The 20,499-nt window shown below is 42.1% G+C and overlaps 1 protein-coding gene across 4 annotated transcripts in view; it reads right to left on the bottom strand.

Moving 5' to 3' along the window:
• ARHGAP6 (Rho GTPase activating protein 6) overlaps positions 1–20,499 on the bottom strand; it is a 543,203-nt gene that overhangs the window by 257,437 nt on the left and 265,267 nt on the right. The gene's annotated exons all lie outside the window — the stretch shown is intronic.

Here is a 20,499-nt window from a genome sequence, read left to right as displayed (position 1 = left end):
AATGATTTTGAGCATGTCTTCATGTCCTTATTGGCCAACTGTATGCATGTTACATATGCTTACTGGCCATTTGGAGGTAAATGGGGTGGAGGTATATGATGAAATTCAACAGAATTGTGAAGGAATCAGATATAGGAATGTATCCTATAGTTCTTTCCTTTTTTTTTTAAATTTCTGTTAACACAGTGAATGTCCTAAGGAATTTGTGAGTAACTGTACTCCTGAGACTGGAATTTGTGAGCTAACCATAAATGGCTTAACCAAAACATGATGAAATGCTTTTCAACAAAATGTTGGAGGAAGCAGTGAGATTAATAACTAAAGAAAACAAATGACTTCAATAACATCACTTTTTTTAAAAAGCTATAAAAATAGAGCTATACATCATCCATCCATTGGGCGAAGGTATTATCACTGGTTCTTGCATCAAAGATTAAGACCCCAAGCTGGTAACCTGTCAAGCAGAATCTACTGAAGTGACACAGTGTATGGGGGTGGGAGGAATGGGATGATTAATAGCAAAAATAACAACCAACTTCTCACTGCACACTAACTGACAAGCATTGTTGTAAACAGTGAGGCAAGCACTGTGTAAGTTTCACCTACAATATCTGTTGTCCTTGCCACAACTCTAAGATTTTTTTTACTTGCTGTTCTTTGCAGTGGTTTGCTTATCTGTTACTGAGAAGAGCAACACAATTCTTTCCATGCCCACATTCATCTCTGCTGAGGTTAGCAGCCGCTGGAGGCTCCTAGAGCACAAACTTCCCTCCAGGTAATAAAAACCCACCCTTACCAATATCTGATTGGTCCAGGGATGTTGACTGACTAATAGTCACTGAATCAGTAGGGGCCTATGAAGAGACATGCTGACATCATTCTCTTTGCACAGATGCCACTACTCAAACTGAACTAACTAATGGGATTTTCTCTGTTCCTAGTTACCTGAGAGATGTAGTAATTGCTGTTCAGTGGGTGACAGAGCAGGAGGAGCCAGGAACAGTCAGAAGTAGACATTAAAGTAGTAGAATCCCAAAGTGAGTGAGTGAGTGAAAGTTGCTCAGTCGTGTCCAACTCCTTGTGACCCCACGGACTGTATGTAGCCTGCTAGGCTCCTCTGTCCATGGAATTCTCCAGGTCAGAACAATGGAGTGGGTAGCTGTTCCATTCTCCAGAGGATCTTCCCAACCCAGGGATAGAATCCAGGTCTCCTACATTGCAGGTGGATTTTTTACCATCTGAGACACCAGGGAAGCCCAGAATCCCACAGTAGTCATCCATGAATTCTTCCTATTGGGGTTGACAAGATATCCTGGTCTGGAGATCCTGTAGATATTCTGGCAATAAAGAATCTTCTATCTTGAGTATCCAAAGGTTCTAACACAACTTCATCGTGTCTTGTTTTATGGATGAGGAAATTGATCACAGCACACACACACACATACACCATTACACTGTTTAAAAATTTTTCAATAGCTTCTTCTTGGTCCTAGGCTATAATCTAATATTCTTATTCTGTGGCCTACAAGACCCTGTCATTCTTTTTGCCCACGCCCACCCACTTCTCAAAATGTTTCTTATGTTCTCTCCCCCTTATTCACTCTGAACTTTCTTCATTCAGCTATTTGAACCTGCTATTCCTCTTTGTTCAGGGTCTTTGCACAAACTATTCCTTCTTTCTGGAGGGCTTTCTCCCTCTCCTGGCCAACCTAATGCCTCTTCAGCCTGGATATCTTGCCATAAACATCACTTCTCCAGGCATAAAAGATATATGTGCCACAACCAGGGCGATCTGGTTCAATAGCCCTCAGAAAAGAGAAGGGGTGGGTGTCTCTGAATTGCACCCCATGATTCACTGGAAGGGCTTCCCTGGTGGCTCAGATAGTAAAGAATCTGCCTGCAGTGCAGAAGACCCAGGTTTAATCCCTGGGTCAGGAAGATCCCCTGGATGAGGAAATGGTAACCCACTCCAGTACTCTTGCCTGGAGAATTCCATGGACAGAGCAGCCTGGCAGGCTACAGTCCATGGGGTCAAAAAAGAGCTGGACATGACTGAGTGACTAAAACTTCCACTTTCACATTCACTGGAAACCTAAGTCAAGTGTTCACTCAGGAGCATGAGCAGGGACCTGTGGCCACACACCTTCTGGCCTTCTCAGGGTCTTGCTGCCAAAAGCTAGGGCTAGAGAGCCGTGGAGCTTCAGGGCCCCTGTCACATCCTCCCATGAGGCTGCAAACGTAGCACTGGGCCTTCGTACTCACAGACACACAGACCTAGGCGAGGGGAGGAGGAAGGACCCTCGGGCGTGCACTTCACTTTCTGTAATGGATACTGCTGGGATGCAGTAGAATTTTATTTTATTAAGGATACTGCTTTAAATACATACTGATTTTGTGATTGCTAAAAGAGCACTACAGGAAATAGTGTTGTAAAGCAAACAATCACCTAATGTGTCCTTGTTTAAAACGGACATTGTAACAAAACTAAGATAGTACTTCGCTTAGAAAGTTGAATTTCTTAGAAGTCTAGAGTGTCTAGTTCAGTAGGATGTTTCTGTGTTAACCACAAATGTATGCTTGGTCAGATTTCTGTGAACCCCAAATAAGGAATAAAAAATGGGGCTTTGTCTCGTTTCTTACATTTTTATTTTTCTAGGTGGGTGGTCTAGAAGGGAAAAAGATGTACCATAATTTTACTCATGTATTTAAAGTTTGGCTGTGTCAGACTGATTTCAGTCCTTCATTTGCAAGTGTATACTTTCTGATTCTTTTATCCAGGCCTACTCTTTACAAACAACTTTACTGAGATGTACTTTGCCTATCATAAAATTCACTTATAAATTTACCAAAATCTGCAACCACCACCACAGTCTGGATTGAGCACATCTCAGTCACCCTAATAACATTCCTGGTGACCATAAGGAGTCATTTCCCCTTTTCCATTCCTAGCCTCAGGCAACCACTAATCTACTTTCTATCTCTAGAGATTTGTGGAAAGTATTATATCTTCACACACATATATGTAATATAAATCAAAAATACATCTCTTCTTTAACAAAATCCTACTTATACACCAAGATTTTGCTGTTTTCAATGTTTAAAGTTTTTTTAGTAACAAATAAATGAAAGGTTGCAAAGAAACCTCTGAAAAACAGTCCTACAAACAACATGTTTTTCCACTGTAAAATACTACTTTAAAGCTTATGACAACCAACCAACAGACAGCATTTTTCCATCATGCAATGTTTTCCTCATTAAAGTCAAAAGTGTCCATTTTACTCTCTTCCAGTATTCCTATCCCCTCAACCCCAATCAAACTCTTCACAGGTTTAAAAGAGTTTATAGCACATATCCTTAACTTCATTTGCAGACAAAACCCTGGAGAAATTTAGTCTCCTCCAAATTTGGATCACGAGCTGGAGCAAGCAAATGAAACTTCCCCAAATGACATCCTGTTCCATAGCTTTTAAGAGCTATGATAAAGTTTCTAGACTCTCTTTAAAGATATTCTGGAAATTCATCAGACTAGTCATAAAGCCACTAACTTCCTTAGCAACCCGGTAATATTGTGAGCTTTCCAAGTTAATTATAGATCTTGTTATTTTAAGGAACAATCATTAATTGAGATCTTTTAATTAAATTAACAAGAGGTTATGAAATAGGTTCTACAAAATAACCCTTTGCCCCTTTAACAACCAATGAAAAAAATTCTTATCATGGTAAGTTAAAGAATTGACCATTGGTCAACATGACAAATGTATGAAATTAAGTCATTTCCCCATAACTCTCCAGCCCAGCACAATTGTGAAAGTAGATAAATCACGTTTCATTTGGGCTTGTACCACCCAATTTACTGCCCTAGAACACAACAGCCTTGTTCAGGCCAATTCACAGACTTCTGACAGGAGCCTTCACAGGCCCCCAGTTTGCCAGTTTCTGAGTCTAGTACACTGGCTCTCACAAGGGTGCTGACCTGCTTTCTATTTTCAACTGGAATTTCCTCCTCTGGGGTGACAGGATCCCCACCCTCAGTGGCATTCACCTGGTTTTCTGTTCAGTGCCCCTGTTCTACAGCTTGCCCCTCGCTCTGGAACTGAAGGGAATTCCAGGCTCGCCTCTTGCAGAGTCCAATGACAGGAACACTCATGGACATTATGCTTCACGTATGGTGGGAATCAGGTTTTGTGAGCATCCCAAGTTCCTCTTAGGAGACACCAAAGTGATATTTACTCAGGAAGTTGCTGGGATCTAAGACAAGACCTGCAGGAAATGATAGCAGGGAGGCCAGGTTGTAGGGCTAAAGCTGTAAAGACATCTCCATTCAAAGGGTCACAAGAATGTGGAAGAGTCAGCCAAAAGAAACATCCCAAAGCATAAGATGGGGCCACATCCCTTGGCAAAACACAGGCTGCCCTGGAGGACCAACAGCTCTCTCACCGCCCAGCTCTTGTGGCTGCACTCAGCAAGCTATATAGAGTTTAAAGAGTTTAAAGAAAAGGGCACTGGTGTTTTTAGGGTCAGCCCTTGGAGGCCCTTTACATTCCTTGCTCTGAGGGAGTTCTGGACAGATTAATGTAAAAATCGCAAATGCAAAACAAGAGCCAGCACTTTAAACCAAGGAGTAAATGACATTTTTCCGAGTTCAACTCTCCATTTTGAAGGGGTAAGAATAGCAAAGTTTGCGAAAATTTTTCTGCCTAGAATGTTTACAAAATAAGGTATGTGCTTAGTCTCTCATTCGTGTCCAACTCTTTGTGATCCTATGGACTATAGCCCACCAGGCTCCTCTGTCCATGGGACTCTCTAGGCAAGAATACTGGAGTGGGTTGCCATGCCCTCCTCCAGGGGATCTCCCGACCCAGAAACTGAACTGGGGTCTCCTGCACTGCAGGCGGATTCTTTACCAGCTGAGCTACGAGGGAAAATATGAGACAAAACAATTTTTAACTTAAAACTTGCAGAGGATTTTCTGGTGACTTAGAGAAGGAGACGAAGAAGATAGATAGGTTTTAGACACTATAAGCTATATGTGAATGCATCTTACTTTTTAATTAAGAGGAAGTCTGAGAGTAGAAACTAGATATTATCCTTTTTTGAAATTTTCCTTTAGCACTGGACTCACATCTGGTTCTCCACACATTCTAGTGAATAAATGAATGTTCAGTGCTATTTTGCCCTTATCTGAACACACTCAATTTTCTTCTCCATACGGACCATATGTGTCCCCTTTCTTTTGCCCTCTCTCTTATATAACAGTGGGCTTCCCTTGTGGCTTCAGACGGTAAAGAATCTGCCTGCAATGCAGGAGACTGGGGTTCAATCCCTGGGTCAGGAAGCTCCCCTAGAGAAGAGAAGGGCTACCCACTCCAGTATTTTTGCCTGAAGAATCCATGGACAGAGGAACCTGGCAGGCTATAGTCCATGGGGTCACCAAGAGTTGGACACGGCTGAGTCACTAACACTAACACACTTATATAACAGTAGATCTATCTACAGCATCTGTGGTCATTTGAGACACAGCTTCAGACCAGAAATCCAAAAACTTTTTGGGTAAAGAGCCAGACAGAAAATATTTTAGAGTTTGCATGCCATGGAGTCTGTCGCAACTACTCAACTCTGCTGGTGTAACCTGAAAGCAGTCATAGTTGATATGTAAATGAAAGGGCATGGCTATTTTCATGGACACTAAAATTTTTATTGCATATAATGTTCACATGTGATGAACTAGTCTTCTTTGCATTTTTTCCCACTATTTCAAAATGCAATACTTATCTATTCTTACCTTGCAGGCTGTTAAAAAAAAAAAAAAAAGCAGGCAGCAGCCCAGATTTGGTCCATGGGCCGTAGTTTGCTGGCCTTCAACTTAGACAACTGAGTGACTGTGATATGGTGGGTGCTCTACTAGGTATGACCACCTACAGAGCAAACTGAAAAACAAAATGGGATTTGGCAACTGTTCAGTCAGTTGATTTGCTAGAGGAAGACAGGGCAAAGGTTTTAAATTCAGAGAGGAAATTCTGTGTGTGTGCATTATTTTTAATTTAGTTTATCCATGTACATAGCAAAGTTGATCAAACTCATCAGCTAATTTCCAAATGTTGGCTCTGATTTGTTTGAACTACGGTATTTATATTTGTTTCTTCTTATTGTAAATGACCTCATCCACAATCTCAGAAGACGGTTTTAAAAACGGGAGCCAAATTTATAAATCTTTGTAAAGTGACACTAGTAAATTAAAACGAATTAAAAAATCTCCCAGGAGGTGAATGTTTTCCTTTTAATATATTGAGGAACCAGTGTTGCTAAGCCCAAGGAAACAGAGGAAGACTGTGACGATTCTGTTTAAATGTTAATAGATTCAGTCTATTTCTATAATATTCCCTCAATATCTATTCAGTATGTATCCAATCAATGTGGATTTGTGGAGACTGGTATCAGAAGGATCTTCCCATTATCCTGCCTCTCTTGCTTAATTAGGTCATAAGGAAATACATATTGATACATAACAGAAAGGAATCATTGAGCAAATAGGAAAAAATTGAGATAGATTTGCATCTTCTTAAACATGTCAGTATTTTCAAAATTTGATTACATACTGTGGGAAAGTGAATGATTCGCCCTATTTCTTCACCCCTTACTGTGCTCACACCCCTGCCATGCCCCATCATGGAGGAAGTATATTTCCTTACTCAGTGACATTAGGCTTGGTCATGACTTGCCTTGGTTATGGTAGATGGGTAGAGATGAGAGTGTGCCTGAGCTCAGCCTGCGCATTAAGAATCCTTAGTCAATTCCACTTGTCATATTGTGCATCCGCACTTCTCCAAATTAATGCTGCCCCACCAACCTAGGTCCTAGAATAAACACATGTAGAATGGAATCGTCAAGAAGTCAAGCCCTGTAGGGCTGGCAGCTTGACCTCAGGTCCAGCAGTTGAGTTCTGCCAGATAAAGCCACACGTCTGTGACAGTAAGTGATGGGTGTTTTAAACCATTGATTTTCAAAGTAGCTTTTTTATGCAGCAATTTAGTGTGGCAATAGCTAACTGAAAGAAACACAATTCTACATTTTCGATAACACAGCATAAAGCACCATTTTGTGTGTCTGTGTGCACATGTGTATGCATGGCAGGAGTTCTCTATTTCATTCCTTTTTAATGATATCCAAAATAAAATAGTGTCCCCCAGTGAAGAAATCTCCTGGAAGGCCCCGTAGCTCTTCACACCCAGGTTTTTCCTACAGTCTCTACAAGGGGATATGAAGGACCCACAGGGTAATGAGGGCTTTCCCTGCCTACTGAATTGAAAGCAATAGGTTGGTCTAAGAATGTCAAGGTTTTAAAAAATATTTTCCGTTTCTAATAAAGATCAAGGCAAATCATATAAAACTGATAATTAGTAAAAACTAATAATTTAAGTATCCAATAAGAGTGGGCCTATGTTAGAAGAATCAGACAGCATCAGCTCTTTTTACAACTTTTTTTTTAAATAGTGGGAACCAAATAAGTGCAGGAAGTCTTTTGAACTGTGTCCCGAATGATAAGGTTTCACTCTGCAGCCATCCTGAATAAAAACAGCTATTAAGGTTTTTTTTGAACCAGCTAATCTTGATAAGGTTCAACCGTTTCCCCAAGAGAGGTCTATGAACTGCCACTCCCTTCGAATCGAATGAATAAAAATTCATGTGTACCATTAACATCAGGGTTTATACAACAATTGTGCTGCCCAACTGGGTCATGGCTACTGCAAATGCATGTGGGACTTGTGTTTATCCTTGTTCATAAATACCTTTGGACGGTACAGTGCCTGCTCTCCCGTACCTTTCCCAGGCGGCTGCAAGTTCAACCATGCAGTTGTCATTCCTGAAATGGATGTTCCATTAGAACAGCCATGCAGAGAAGGAGCATGGAGCATTCATGCAGGAGCTAAATTCTGTGCTGTTTCAATCAAAAGCACTTTGCTAAAGAAAACACAACAGTTGGAATTACAAAATAACCACAATGCTCAGCTAAAAATACCAAACAGGATGTTCTTCATTTGTGGTTGTATATGTTACTAACAACAAGAACTCCAAAACCCTCTCTGATCTCATTGTCAATTCATCTTAACTTTCTTCTGTTAGGTCTCTGGACCTTTCTGACATAAATGATCGATGGAGATAGGAATGTTCCCACTGTGCCAGAAGGACAGAGGAAGTAATTTAAAAGGTGGCATTTTATGAAGAACGGGTCAGTGGTTGCCCGGATTAGAGAAGGAGGTAGGAGGTAGTGTGGGTGTGGCTACAGAGGGGTAGATGAGAGAGCTCTTCTGTGGCGATGAAACAGTCACATATCTTCAGTGTGGTGGCAGATACGCCAATCTAGACATGTGATAGAATTGCCCGCACATCTCTCAGTCTCTCTCTCCTTCCTCCTGACTGTCCCTCCATCCCTCACAAAATACAAAGGAATGCATGTAAAAAACTGGTGAATCATGAACAAGGTCTATAGTCAGGTTGACAGCATTATACCAATGTGAATTTCCTGATTTTGAAACTGTACTGTAATTATGGAAGATGCTATCATTGAGGGAAGCTGGATAAAGGGTACATGGTCTATCTTGGTTTTACTCTACTTTTGCAACTTCCTACGACTCTAGAATATTTACAAAATAAAAAGCTTTTAAAACTGTCATTTTAAAGGTAACATCCCAACCCAGTGTCATTTTGCAGTCAGCCACCATGCAGTGGTTCAAGCACTGAGACTTGGCAATCAAACCAATGAGGACTTGAGTTCCGGTTCCACTGCTTACTAGCTGTTGTGACCTTGAAAGAGATCCAAACTCAGTGCCTTAGTTTCCTCATCCTGTAAGTGGGAGTGATAATAGGACCTACCTAACAGGGGTCTTTAAAGGATTAAATGAGATACTACAGGCAATATGTCCAGAGTTCATGGAAAGCATTCAGTAAGTATTGGCTGTTATTATTATTAAGATGGTAAATCAGTCTAAGTACTTCTAAGAGCATTAAGTTCTTGATTAATTTGGCTGACATTCAAGAACACACCAAGTGCCAGGCACATGCCTCATGTGACCAAGGAGATGGAGTCTAGACATGGGCCCTGGTTCTGGTCTCTGTCTCTTTGGATTTTTCAGTTCTATAATGAATATGATCTTTAAAGATGCAATTTACATGTATGATGGATGTTATGAAAGTGGAAACACAGGGGCCTTGAGGAGGAACTAACTTAAGAATGAAAGGCCCTTTCTGCAGTCAAGGTTGAAATGGGAGCTTTCTCTCTGCTAAATTACTGGAGTACAGTCTTCAGCTGCAAGCACTCCTTTACCAACAGACAGAAATGAGAATAAAGCACAGGTTAACCCATTGGTGTTGATGTATAACTTTAAGGGTTAAAACTCTTTACCCATCAACCAGAAAAAAACTAAATCCATTCTTCCTTTATCATTCTTTAGAAAAGACATTAAAGTATCCCCAGGGTTATAGAGGAAAAGGAATTTATTATAGTTTGAGTTTGTATTAATAAATTTAGATCAAAGCATTTCTGAATTAAGTATGGAGTTTCTTGATTTTAAATTAATTACAATACCTATGTAAATACATCACTGTATAATGAAAGTAACAAGCTTTGAATATTAAAGGCATGCACATCATATACAGATGGAGTTGGCATGACACATTACTAGCTTAAATATGGTAATATAGATAACCCATGGGGAGAGGAAAGAGCCATTGTAAGCAGTTTGGGAGTCCTCTATATACTCAGGAATTTAGGGTCTTTCATAATGCAATTAAACTTCAAACAAGACTGACATGCATATGATGAATTTTCTGTTTGCCAATTCTCCCCCACGTCTACCAAAACAAAGCAAACAATGTCCTCCCTTCTCTGCATTGGCCTTTGCCCTCTGAAACTGATCTCAGTGGATTTTGTTGGATTTAGTACTAGAAGGAGATGAGTGAGCAGAAGACCAAGAGGTCAGAATATTCATCTCTCATCCCACTCCATCCCTGCTTCTCTATATCTTGCCCTTGCTGCAGTCCTCACTGGGTACCTTTCCAGGGTCCCTTCCTGTGAGGTGGGTCGTCAACAAGAGGTTTTGGACCCTCTCTGTCTCCCTGCAGTCACGGCTTCCCCACTGCTAATTTCTATGTACCTTACCGCCCCTTGCTGATTCTGGTTAATAGTCCTTTCCTTAAATTAGGCATTTTTGAGTGTCGCATCTGTTTCCTGTCACATTCTTATGGATACAATGCCCTTCTCTGTGAGTCAGTAGCTAAGGTGGGAGAACACCTTATCTTTTGAGATTGAAGTTAAGGCTGTGGTTTACATTCTGCTCAGACCATCAAACTGACATCATAATGGGACTGTTACAGGTCATGTGCATAAATACTCACATAAATAATAATAGGTGTGACCATTTTCAAATTCCCTCAGCAAACCTGACATCCCATTTTCTTGCTAAACGATTATTACTCTGTGGATTGAATTAAAACAGCACTAAATTAAAACGGCACTGCTAAGTAAGGACTACAGAGCGATGTCCAAGAGTCCTGCCCTGATGGGCAGAGCTCATGCCCTGTGTTCCCTGGCACAGGGGAGCTCAGCAAATACACAACCAAACTGCTCCGCACACTGGTGACATACTTTTAGCCTCTTTATTTCACTTGGATGGACACCTTTCTTTACCAAGATCTCAGTCAGCTATAGAAAGGGGTCATTCAAAAAATATTTTTTAAATTGATTCATCTGAACATCTTTTGCTGTTTCCATGGCAACTTTTCCCCAAAGCCATAACTCTAAATTCCTCTGAAAACTTCATCTCAGAAATCTAATGTATTTGGCACTCCAAACACTCAAATTTTACTATACAAATTTAACTTGGAAGAATTCTAAGAGTGTGTCAAACAACCAAAAAAAAGGAGAGAAAATCCTGACCGGTTTTTATTTTCATTTCAAAGGATCATGACATCTTTCAAGGAAAGAGCCCTCATCAACACTGCTCATATTTGAGTAAAGTAGTCTCGTTCTTTGTGTATAATTTACCCAAACTGAGATGTATCCCACAGCCACATCCAAGCAGTCACCATAAAGACAGAGAAAGCAGTACCATATAAGGATGGGTGGTAGTCCTTATTGTTTCATTTGATCTATCTTTAAGTTTTTAAGTATTCAGAAAGTACTTAAGAATAAAACAAATCAGAATAGTTGGTCTTTTGAAAATAAGATTAGAACCAGAAAATCTGAGAAGGTACATTAAAAGATATTAAATAACTGTATTCATTTGTAAACCTTGCTGATCTTAGTCCAAAATTTTGCAAGCTCCTAAGACTTTTAAAACTATTTACTCCCCCATTACTTCAGAACTTACAATCTAAGACAGGCCATGCTAAATAACATTCACCGATGTGGCCAGGGCTTGAGAAGGGGCCCCACAATCCTTGTCAGTGACAGATAGAATGCCAACACACCTGCCACCCTGGGCTGATTGGGAGTTTTGTGTTTTTTTTTTTTTTTTTTTGCAGTTGACATTTGTTCATTTATTAACCCTTCATCATGCAAACTGCTATTTCAAGGCAATATATCATATAGAATTATCGGCCAATAGTCCATATCTCCGACTATGAAATTCCTAATGGGAGACCTTCTCTCTTCCCTTTAAAATTAACATGAAATCATATGGCCTGTTCCAGCCAATCAGTTGCTGCCATGTAAGACTTTGCCACTCCAAGAAGTAATATAGAGAAACAAGGATAGTTAGAAACCATTTAAGTCTGAGTACAAATCATAGGATGATGAAGATCATAGAAAATCATATAATTTTTAAAATTTTGAAAAGGAATTAAGCACTTATTCTGTTAAATCCAATGCCTTTGAGTCAGTTTGCCTCCTTAGCAATAGCAGTGGGCAATGACTCAAGTCTGACTGATCTTGTCACTCTGTCCTCCTGTGTTGGCGAGGGGCCCACATTGGACCAAGGAGGTGTGTCTTGACTGGGAGATTTTTAACCAGGATGGAATTGAGAGAGAAGAGCTGGGAGAAGCTAACTTTCTCCTTCTCACTTTTGTTTTTCTTTCAGTGCCTTTGCATTTCCCCCAGAGCAGGCCAGTCTGTATCACATCCTCAACAAGTGATTGTTGGAGAGTGACAGACCCTAGCTCTCCACTCACCTACAGTCATGGACCCAACATCCAAGCATGCAGGTTTTCGGAGAATTCCTCACATCAGTTGGGAGATGATGATCACTAATTCTAGAGCATCACCGACTCGATGGACATGAGTTTGAGCAGGCTCTGGGAATTGGTGATGAACAGGGAAGCCTGGTGTGCTGCAGTCCATGGAGTCACAAAGAGTTGGACACGACTGAGTGACTGAACTGAACTGAACTGAAATGAATTCTAGAGCCAGGACTACCATGTTTAATAAACTGCTATCTCAGAATAGAGGTAGTGAACTGAGACAAGATCGTTAAATGCTGATGCATCAAGAAGTCACCTGAAGGCTGACACAAGAGAGAAGACGGGAAACGTTTAAAAACAAGATCCAAGATGACAAAGGGCATCAGGAGTTGAGGAGTGAAGAAGAAAAGCCCAAGGCAGTGAGGCTTCTAGAAGGTCCACCATCACCCTTCCCCCACAGTGTGAAACATGATGCTCATAGTCATGACTCACTCACATCTGGAAGAGGTAAGTCACATTTTGTCTCACTCTTAAACAGCAGGGAAAGACATACAATTCATTTGAGAGAGCACAATACAAAATGAACCTCACAAACAGAAAGATGTTGATGTCTACAGAGATAAATCTAAGGCAAGGTTTCTTAATTTCAGCACTACTGACTTTGGCAATGGACAATCCTGTTAGGCTGTGCTGTGCACGATGTTGAGCAGCAACTCAGGTCTCTAACTACTAGATGCCAGTAGCATCCTTTGCCAGTTGTGACAACCAACAATGCCTCCAGGCATTTCTCAGTGTCCCCTGGTTGAGAACCACTGGCTTAGATTACCTAGAAAACAGATGCTAAGGGACATTTTTGCCCTCATGCTATGGGAGAGGAAGCATTCTTATGCCTCCTGTACTCTTAGTGCATTCAGCTGAAATGAAAATGCCAGGTTACAAAACAAAAGACCTCTCTGAAAACTGGTACTCCATTACCTCAGAGTCACCTCAGGAGAAGCCCTACGTTGAAATCTCTGGATCCCCTTACCGCTGAATCTAGACTTTGTAGAGGCTTCTTGAACAGTACGTGGTCCACCATGTATTTCAATCAATTGGTGGTTTCCAAACATGGCTGCTGTCAGAATCACTGATGCCAAGCGTCAGCCTTGAAGATTCTCATTTAGTGGAAATTGGGTGAAGCCCTCAAGCCAGTATGTTCTGCAATCACCAGCTGATGATGAGTGAAGTTTTGAATCCACTGTGGATTGTGACGTGTATAGGTGAAACCACTCAAGTAGCCAAATTCATTTCCTCATAGATGTTTATTGTGTGCCCATCCTGTAGCAGGACCCATTCTAGACAGTGGGAATATCATGGGAAAAGAATGATGAGGTCCTTGCCCTGAACGTAGGGAGTCTAACACGTATAATATAATACCAAGTAGTGGAGCAGACAACGAATGCAGCATCTGGTGTGCTATGATCAATGGTAATTGATGGACTCAGAAGCACTTTGGAGAGAGCAGTCGAGGAAGTGAGTTTTTTCCCCCACAACTTATAGGATATATATAGAGAGAGACCCACACAACATCCAAGGCAGAAGAGACAGCAGGAACAAAGGTCCAGGGAAGGAAAGAGCTGGTCACATTTGAGGAACTGAAAGTACACTGATGTGGCTGAGCAGTGTCAAGCTGAGGGAGGGTGTTAGGAACCAGGTAGATTTATGTAGGAAGACTTGGAAGGCCAAGGTCATAGATGAAGGTATTAGTCTAAGTGTAATGGAAACCAGTCAAAGAGCTTTAAGCACTGAAATGACACAATCTCATTTTTTAAAAAAGATCTCAACTGGTCCCACAACTGGACTATAGGGTTACCATGTTGTCTTAGTGAGGATGATGGCTGCTGTGTGTTCGGGTATAGATGACAGCAGCGCAGGTGGAAAGAGGAGGATGAATTTGGAGAGTGCTGTGAAAACAGACCTGGCAGGGCCAGATTCAAGGTGGGGCATGCAGGAAAGGGAGGGCTTCAGGATGACCCCTAGGTGTCTGGCTTGGGCAGCTCACCAAGTCACCGACCATTTACTGAGGCAGGAAAGGCCAAGAGTGATACAGGTGAGGGGCAGGTGAGAAACCAAACACCCAGTGAAGAGCACATACAACTGGACAATAATATCACGACCAAGCTGAGACTCAAGTGTATTTGGTTCAGAGTCATCACCAGGTGGGGAACAGGAAAAGTAAATAATACAAGTTTATGATCAGAAAGGACTGAGACCAAGGGTAGTATCTGTTTTCTTATGATTAACAGATATTTCTGCTACACAACATGCAACAGAAATCTGATTGTTTATCAACCAGCAGTGGTGCTTAACAAGTGTTTTGAGGGACTTTCCTGGTGGCCCAGTGGTTAAGAGTCTATCTGTCAATGAGGGGAACATGGGTTCGATCCTTGGTCTGAGAACTAGGATCCCACATGCTGCGGGGCAACTGAGACTGTGCACAACTATTGAGCCCGCATGCCCTAGAGCCTGTGCTCCACAAGAGAAGCCACCACAGTGAGAAGACCGCACCCAACAACTAGGGAGTAGCCCCTGCTTGCCACAACTAGAGCAAGCCCACAGGCAGCAACAGAGTCTGTACACTGCAACGAAGACCCAGCTGTAAATAACTAAATAAATAACATTAAAAAAATGAAGTGTTTTGAAGGATGGGAGATGTGGCTTCCTAAGATGATGAGAGTTCCAAACCAAAGAGTTTATATTCAGGAAAAACTTGGGGCAGCAGAAAAGAAAGTTTGTTGGGAGGTGGGGATGGGGAATGGAAAAGGTATCCATGATTAGTAGAGGTGTTAATTAAGGTGATTCAATAATCTCCCTCTGATTTGTAACTTGCAAAATCTGGGCTTTTGTGAGGAGACAAATGAGTAGCAAGCAGAGTATTATAAAAGTGAATTCTGAGCCATGCAGCAGGCCAGTACAAATTCCGCTGAATTTCCTAAGATGTCTATACTGGCAGAACTGATGGATGATAACTGATCCATATCAGCTCAGTGCTGCAAAGGTGCCCAGTTCTGGGTGTCTTTGGAATTACCAAAGAATAGCCTGTAATCAGGGGCTTCCCCGGCAGCTCAGCAGTAAAGAATCCACCCGGAATGCAGAGAGACGGGTTCAATCCCTGGGTCGGGAAGATCCCCTGAGGAAGGCATGGGAACCCACTCCAGTATTCTTGCCTGGAGAATCCCACGGACAGAGGAGCCTGGTGGGCTGCAGTTCACAGGGTCACAAAGAATTGGACACGACTGAAGCAACTGAGCACACACACACGCGTCCTGTAACCAACACCACTGAATTATTAAGTAGACTTAATGGCTTTAAAGTCTTTCAAAATCAAATGTTCATAGAAAGCAAACTTGGAAACTTTCATAATAAGACCTCAACAGATTTGGGTGAGGAAAGGCTCCCTGCCAGGGTAAGCAGCTTAGCCCTTCCAGTGGGTTCCTTAGGGAGGAGGAACCATAAGTAGAGCAAGGAAAGAGTCAGCGGTTAGTAACGAGGCTGTGGTCAAGAGCACAGAGGATAGGGGACTGCACCAAATAGGAAGTGATGTCAGCAACAGAGAAGCTCAGAAGTGGACCAGTCAAGGGACAAAAATGGCTGCATCTTGACATCTGGACTTCATGGGGGGATGTCCCAAATCAGAGCCTAAGCCCCTTGCTTTTTGCCACACCTCAGTGAACAGAAGACACATAACCCATCTGTAGACTTATCTTTACAGGCAGCAACATGAAACCTTATTGTTTCTCTTTCACAAAAAAGAGGGTGAAAATAAGTGAGTGCCTCCACGGAGATGCTGGAGATAACAGTATTCCATAAGGTGTTCCAAGACGCCTCTGATAATTTGTTCTAAAATTAATATTCAGTGTAGTGATTCTACTGAAGTCACCATACTCAATTGCACAGATTGTCATGAAATTAGGCATTTGTCACAAGACCTTGGTAGATGATCAAGGTTTGCAATATTCTCTTTGGAGTTAATGCAAGAAAGCATATGAGGAAAGATGCTTTCCTCATCTTTTCCCAGATTAAGGTAATCTTTAACTCAGGCCAAGCGATCTGACTTTTGGGGGCCCAACAAGAGTGGGAGAACACTGCTAAGGCCACGATCAGTGAAACTAGGCTGACTCATTATTATACCCCTGGCACTCGGGATGCATTTGAGGCTCTCTCTGAATCTCTGTGTTGGTCTTTCTCTGAAGTTCTGCATGTTCTTTGAATAGAATATATATAATATTCAGAAGATTTACTCTGTCTTCTCTTTCTCAGTCTCGCTACACAGTAAATGTTACATCTTCTTAAAAATATACATGAAAATTAGATAGACCAGGGGGTCTCCATGGGAGCAATCTTGCCCTCTACGGGACATTTGGCCCTGTCTGGAGATACATTTGGTTATCACAAGTTGGGGTGGGTGGGGCTATGGTACAGGTATCTTGTAGGTGGATATCAAGGATTCTGCTAAACATTGTACAGAGTACAGGACAGCCCCACAACAAAGAACAATCCTACTCAAAACACTCATTTTGCTGAGGCTGAGAAACGCAAGACAAAATGGCATTCAACTTAATGGATGTGCAATTTTGGGGTTTTGTCTATAGCAGTCCAATTAAAGAGCTATCTGGCTGTGTAATTCAATGATATGAAGGGTCACATTAAGTCACTGAAAGTAGGATATTTGATTGTTGGTTTATTATAGTGACAAAAGAGGAAGAAGGGAGGAGAATTTGGCTCTTCTAACTCAATTTTCTGAGTCAAATGAGCTCTGTGGGATCAGGGCATGTGCATAAAACTCTCTGTTCTGTCACTAACTCCACCTGTGCCACCCTGAACTCCACCACTCTAAACTTGGATTTCTTCAACCACCAAATAGAAAACCTAACCGCCCAGCTGGACTTGAGGCTGAAATTGACAGAGACAGTGTCCAAACACTTTGCAACGTGTTTAAGACAATAACAGTGAGAAGCTGCAGTTTCTCTAGGAGTGCTGCCAGGCAAGCACTGATTTGTGCATGTCATCCTTGACCCTCTATCAGTTCAGTTCAGTCGCTCAGTCGTGTCTGACTCTTTGTGAGCCCATGAATTGCAGCACGCCAGGCCTCCCTGTCCATCACCAACTCCCGGAGTTCACCCAAACTCATGTCCATCAAGTCGGTGATGCCATCCAGCCATCTCATCCTCTGTCGTCCCCTTCTCCTCCTGCCCCCAATCCCTCCCAGCATCAGTCTTTTCCAATGAGTCGACTCTTCGCATGAGGTGGCCAAAGTGCTGGAGTTTCAGCTTTAGCATCAGTCCTTCCAAAGAACACCCAGGACTGATCTTCAGAATGGACTGGTTGGATGTCCTTGCAGTCCAAGGGACTCTCAAGAGTCTTCTCCAACACCACAGTTCAAAAGCATCCATTCTTCGGGGCTCAGCTTTCTTCACAGTCCAACTCTCACATCCATACATGACCACTGGAAAAACCATAGCCTTGACTAGACGGACCTTTGTTGGCAAAGTAATGTCTCTGCTTTTGAATATGCTATCTAGGTTGGTCAAAACTTTCCTTCCAAGGAGTGTCTTTTATTTTCATGGTTGCACTCACTATCTGCAGTGATTTTGGAGCCCAAAAAACCCTCTATAGCCTCTCCAAATGCAGTCTGGCTAGTTCAGTGTCTTAAGCATCTCTAAAATATGCTGACTGCACTCAACCTCCAGCTCAGTTGAGGTAGAGAGCGTCTCCTTCATCTCTGCCTGGTCCAAATGCCAGGAAGCGTGCACTTTGACACCTCCTCACCTGGGACCAAAGCAGGATTTTCAAAATACGAAGTTTACCAAGTCACCAAAAGGCATCAAAGGATGACACCCAGCTGGGAGGATGGAGTCACCATAAACTCCATGTGGGAAAACCGTGGGAGGAAAGGTTGGGAGGAAAATGTTGGCTGCATTTTTGTTTTGATGATAAAACAAGACAGTTGTGCTATACTTCAGGAAAGTGCTAACTGGTTTTATAAATGCAGGATGCTCTTCTCTGTTTAAGTGTTTTGTATTTCTCTCTTTGTCACTATTAGGACCGTTTGAAAAGATGAGTGAAGAACTCATAGCAATTCCTAAGATTTTCACTATTTCATCATCTTTGGAAAAATGGCCGAATACCTGGCCCACAAAAATGTTTGATGAACATTTGAGTAAAAGGTGAGCCACTGATTTCTTAAATACAGTGTCCCCTTGGCCAAATGAAAAAAAAAGCACTGAAGAAAGAGTATTACTTGCCCCTGGATTAGATTTCAGAGGAGGCAAGAGGTACTGAGGACACCTGAGGATAATTCTTTTCTAGAAGATGAAGACAAAAAAAAAAAAAAAAACAGCCTCCAGGACTCCAGGATAATACACAATGGGGCAAAACCAAGTTGGGCAAAATAAGTGGAATATTTATGCAAAAAGGCAAAAGAAGCTCTTGGAATTACCTCAATCACTGTGGGGGAAGCAGACAAAGAGTGCAGCGTTAGAAAAATCTTAAGCCATAGAGGGTTATGTTAATATGAAAAACAATGGGTCACACTTAATACAGAACATTCTTTTGACTTGTGACTGATACAGTGCTGCTGAGCGCTGCTGCTTTGTCATTCTAATGCATGTTTCAGAGGACCGGGGTGACTTCTTTCGACCTGAGAGCCAACATATTCTCTCTGGAATCGTCCTTCTGAGTCTTAAATCAGAAAATACGTATATAGTCATCTGTGCTAGAATACAGGGTGATTTCATCAGCATATCTTCAGAGAGCAAGAGGAGGCATTAACATCTGCTTGACTTTTAAGTTTTTGCTTTTAGGAAAATGAGACATCTGATTGAAAATCATTTTTAATTTGTTTCGTGATGCATTGAGTGTATTTGCATAATTAAGGCAATAATCATTCATACAACAAATAGATTTTTTTTTTAAGGAGTCACTTCTCACCTTTCCTCCCTTACCTTGTAAATGATATTGACACCTCAGATTACAATTCAAAGGGCACCAGCACACAGTTCAAAATCAGAAGAAGGTAGTGGGATGAGATGCTGATTAGACATAATGAGCACAGACCCTAGATCTTTCTGTGCAAAGAAACCTCTGCTGAAAACTGGTTGCCCTTAATACCGCTTTAAAAGGCAAATCTCTGAGCCGCTGGTGTCTCAAAAAAAAAAAGAACAGGCATTAGTAACTTACTAGTGTCTCACTGAGCATTTCAAGGCAAATAATGCTGGCAAAACTAGAGAAAGAGCCGTCATAGGTTCCTAGAACGGGTGCCTGAGAAGGAACCTTAAGAATTTCCTAATTCAGGCCCTCATTTTTTTTTTCCAGCGCAGCAAAGTGAAACCCCAGAAGGTCGCGGTGAGCCCAACCTGTCGTGTCCCCCACAACCCCGCCCCGTCTGCAACCAGCCACTCTACTACGCCCCGGGAACCAGTTGGAGCAGCTCCCCGGGATCTCTGCACCTACCATCCCTGTTCACCTCGACTCCTTTCTTGAAAGCGTTCCCTTTTTTAAATGTGGAGAGTGCATTGTGGAGGACACGAATTCCCAGCAGATAACTGCCTGTGCCTTATTATAAATATTGATGATCCCTAACTTTCCGTCTTAATTCTCCCTAGTTTTGAAAGTCAGCCCCCAGAATGTTGCATCTCAATAGTGAAAATCATGTCAGAGAGAACTCAGTAAAGTAGCAGATGCCAGAACAACTGCAATGCCCCATGTCAAAGCCACACATCTACCACAGAGACATGGCCAAAGACTGGGGTAAACTAAAACAGATCCCTGTCGGCTTCCTGGAGGCGGTGCTCAGAATCTTCACAAGTAGTACCCATTCCTCAGAAACATCTCTATGTTCATTGGACTTTTCTTTCTTAAGTCTTCTCTCTTTCTCAAAAAGAAACTCAGTCTACAATCTGGATCTGGTCGGTCCCATCATTCACTTAGAAATCTTGACTCCTTCTTTAAAGGAGGCAAACTCCACGAGTTTTATGTCTCGTGTGTCCTGCGGTCCCCAGCTCTGCGCAGTGCCTGGCATACAGTAGGACCCCAAGAAATGTGCAATATTTGAGGCAACAGGAAGAGAGGCCACCAACACATGACACCCTACCACCTTCTTATATTAAATCAGAAAATGTGCAACCTTGTGTCCCGCTACAAACTCCTAGGGAAATGCACGCCCCCTTTCCAAGGAGCAAACCAGAGGCACCCCAAAGCGCCTTGCAGGGCTTCTCCGGAGGGTCCACTGGTCACACGCTGGGATCGCCAAGCCGCCCAGCCTCCAGTCCAGTTCTCTGTGGGTTC

This window comes from Bos indicus, chromosome X (assembly GCF_029378745.1).
Source record: "Bos indicus isolate NIAB-ARS_2022 breed Sahiwal x Tharparkar chromosome X, NIAB-ARS_B.indTharparkar_mat_pri_1.0, whole genome shotgun sequence".
NCBI lineage: Eukaryota > Metazoa > Chordata > Mammalia > Artiodactyla > Bovidae > Bos > Bos indicus.
This window is presented reverse-complemented; position numbering and strand designations above follow the sequence as displayed.